Raw genomic sequence first — 4,028 nt, forward strand, 5'->3', positions numbered from 1 at the left:
TTTGCCTCTGCGTCACAAAGAGAGCATCTGATGGCAATTTATAATTATAACAGTGATGCCAAAAGTGATCATTAAAATATTTAATTTACATCACAATACTGTGGAACTTTTTGCAATGTCTCATAACAGTTTGATGAACCGAGAGTGTAAAGGTACGTCATGCAGTGTTGAACGTTGGGATGGGGTCACCATTTTGGGAGATGAGAGCTGTATTTACCTGCATACAATCTTGTTATGTTTGCTTATAAAGCTGCTCAAATCATTTAGAAATCACTTTACTGACTGGGGTCACTCAGAATGGATAACTGTAGCTGACTCGTAGCAGACCTAGAGATCCTGACAATGAGAGCGACAGGCAGAAAAAGTACTCTGCACCCTGAACTCAGCTTCGCTCGGGAGCTAGCAGCTGTTGGCAGACGACACAAACACTGCAGAGGACTCTGTCCTGTCTGTGGTCAAACTGAACACTAAAGAGGGCGTTTGGATGTAGTTGAAGCATCCGCTACTGTATATAGACATATAGGATAGTATTTATTTTTTAAATGAAATTATAGCTGTATATAGTATCTATTTCTATGATGGATAATGAGCATGATCTTCCAAATGGGCTCATTTACCCAAAATTCAACACGCCGTGACAGCAACCTCACATTCTCTATACAGGTATGTTGACCAAGAGATGGTGTCACTGACAGCCCCGTGAATGTTTACATGGTAGATTACACTGCAGATACCCTCCCTAACCTTTGCTCCTTCAGCCTCAATATGACTGTCAGGGTGCCCACTGGATGGCAGTCAAAGGTTCAAATGAGTTTTGTAACAGGCACTGGAGTACAGGTTCAAACAAAATGGAACGCATTGCTGTAGTACAAACTAAAAAACCTTCAGTGCATGGATTTACTGCAATGCAGCAAGAAGATCAGCAATGATGTTTTATTGCTACTTGGTGTGGGAACAAAACTGGGCTTTTCAGGAGTCATAAGTAAGCTGATGATATACTAGAGGGAATAACTTCTCTGTATTCTCTTGCATCTTTTGCAAAACTAGCATTTTACTTTTCAGTGACAAAGAAAACGGACATAACACTTGGGACAGTGACATTTGTCTGTACACATTCTGACCAATTTTGGCTGATCCATTTTTGTGATATGACAACTTTTGTCAAATGTCTGACACAGGCAACAACTACTGTTATTTCAAGCCTTAACCACTTTTATAAAGCTTTCAAGACCTTGAGGGGACATTTCTATGTAAATTAGCCTCCTGTGTGTTTACAACCACCTAAACTGCTGTGACAATAGCTACTTAACCTATAAAATAAAAGGCCAGAAATGTATTTCAGATGTAAATTACAACTGTGTGAAAATAAGCATGATTTTCCTGTGAATGAGCAAGTGTGGATATCCACATACTGTAGTAGTCTGCCAAACTGATATTAAATCAGGTCTCCACAGGAAAACATCAAAAATGGGTAACATTTAATGGTGGTGTCTTCAGTTTAGAAGAAACTGTCTGCAAGTACTTAACTTAGTATTGTAGTACCCGAGTCCAGGACTTGGACTAGAGTCCAATCAGATCCTAGAGCAAGGGGCACACAGCTTTCCCTGCCCCAGTCAAGCTCCACAAGGTTTATTTACATCGCAGCAGTAACAGTACACTTTTGAAACCGATGAGGCCAACACTGAAGCCTCTGGTGGTCCCTGAGAAACCGACACCACAAACGACTTGGTCAGAGTTCTTTCTCCTCTGTCTACACCACAGAAAGTCATTTCATAGGAGTTAATGGCAGGTCATTCCCTTTCTGTGGTTAAGTCAATTGTTAATAGGGTGCATTAAATGTAAATAGCTCGAAGGCCAGATTGGTACATTCTCTCTGCATGAACTGACTGCGTTCCTCATCACGCGGGGGCAGGCAGCTCCTTTCTAAATAGCCCGCGGCTGGTTACGACTCCCTCCTCCCAACTAAGAGCTCCATCTGGAACAGTTGAGGTCACATACTGCTGTCCTTTGTCCTTCATTGAACTACAGCACACACATAAAAAGATGTTAATATGTCTCTAGATCAGGGTTGTGCAAGACCTCCTTGATCCTGAATCATTTTTCTTATAGAAACTCGATGTGGGCCAATTTTTTTATATAGCAAAAAGGAGAGCTCAGAGGTTGCCAATTCTCAAAAAGACTAGGTAAAAAAAAAAAAATAAAAAATAAAAATAATGATACGTCACAAATTGCTGAGGAGAAATTCTCTTTTCAACTCCTTCCCTCCAGAAATCAAAGTACAGGATCAGAGCAAAGGATCAGTGACCCTGGACCTTAAGATTCAGTCTCGGACACAGAGGTTTGAGACACTTTGGATGAAAAATTGATAAAAAAAAAAGTTGCTAGCACATGGTCACCAAAATAACTGCTTCTAAAAAGGTTAACCAAGTTTGTAGTTTATGACCAAACAAACCAATACAATCTGAGGTGTTCTCTCTGTCTGAAGCAAAAAAAAAAAAAAAAAAAAAAAAAAAAAATTTCACATGACCCCTTGAAGTGCTTCATATTATTTATAGCTGGTATAGTATAGCCTGTTTACCAGGACGATTATAATTAAAAGTCATCTTCATTCGAATCTTTATTGAATAAGTTAAAATTGTATTTCATCAAGCTCAACACTTTGGAGAATTGCTGTATAAATAACTGGTTTACCAGTTTGAAGAGCTAACAAGATGCTGTGTAAATGTTTAATCTGGGAAACACAGCCACCACAGGAGGACCACACAGTCAAACAAGCTCCTCCGCCAAGCGGAACCAGACACTCCAGAGGAAATGGTCTGTGCAACACTGGAGAATGCAGACAGTTCATCCTTCAACTGTGGGTGCGCAAGTGTGGGAAGGAGGAGAGCATGAGTGACATGAGTGTGGGCACGCACACAATTTTCTAAACAGGGAACCTTGGTGTGACAGCTGTAGCTGACTTGGTACATTCTGAAGACCTTGTCTTGTTATATCACATGAACACCAGTTCAAATACCACCACTCCCACGGGTACACTAAAATTATTTTCCCCAGAGCTAAAACTCATTCACTAGTTTAGTCAACTTCTTGTTGACTGCTTTATTATAGAAGAGATTTAAACCAGTCCTTCAGTACAACACAACCTTGTTTCCACCAGAGGTCCTTTTCCCAGGGATCAGGAGCCTTTTTGCTCTGCTGCCTATGTTTCCACCGGAGAAACCGGGGCCTAATTTTAGTTCTGGGGCAAAGTTCTATCCCCCAGAAAGTCCCTAGTTGGCGAGTAGTACTTTCTGAAGGTCCAAGTATTACTTGAGCAAGTCGTGCAGTGCTGAACATCACTGACTGCTAAACTACAGCAACAGCATTTTACATGTGGCATTCTTACAATGCATTTTGCCCCAGGGAAAGTTCTTGGACTTTAGTTCCTGGGAACGAAAAGTATCAGAAACTTTCCAGTGCAAAATAATTTGAGGGTTTAAAAAGTCAAAGGTTATAAAGACAACGAGTTCCAGGTTCAGTAGCTTTTCATCAGGGTTACAGGATGTAGTCAATATATGCAGTGAAATCTAAAATTACCACCTGAGAGCCCAGAGATCCATCAACCAGCTGCACAGTATGTAGTACACAAGTCGACCTCTTTTAGGCTGTGAATGAGTAGGAATTTAAGACTTAATGGTTTAACAAAGTAAGATGAGCTATTCTGGGAGCCCTGGATTTGGATGTACAAATTCCATCCGTTTCCCCAAAGAATAATATTATGTGACTGACAGCTGAAGCATCTTTACAGTTTAGATGGGCACATAACTCTTCTGCTTAAAATACAAGTACAAAGGTTTATTAACTGCACTGCAAAATAGCTGGTTGTCCGATTTAAAACAGGTGAAAGGTAGAGATGGAGGAGATGTAAACTTTAACTCTACTGCAACACATTTTTATATGGTTCTACTGTTGCTCAAGTGCCCATGAAGCCGGAAAAAATATGAAAGAATTATAAACTACAAAATACGTTAAACAGTGCCTGTAGGGAG

General features: G+C 40.3%; 1 protein-coding gene across 6 annotated transcripts in view; it reads right to left on the reverse strand.

Moving 5' to 3' along the window:
* Positions 1-4,028, reverse strand: part of slc20a2 (solute carrier family 20 member 2) — a 43,278-nt gene that overhangs the window by 19,920 nt on the left and 19,330 nt on the right. The gene's annotated exons all lie outside the window — the stretch shown is intronic.

This window comes from Monopterus albus, unplaced genomic scaffold, assembly GCF_001952655.1.
Source record: "Monopterus albus unplaced genomic scaffold, M_albus_1.0 scaffold20.1, whole genome shotgun sequence".
NCBI lineage: Eukaryota > Metazoa > Chordata > Actinopteri > Synbranchiformes > Synbranchidae > Monopterus > Monopterus albus.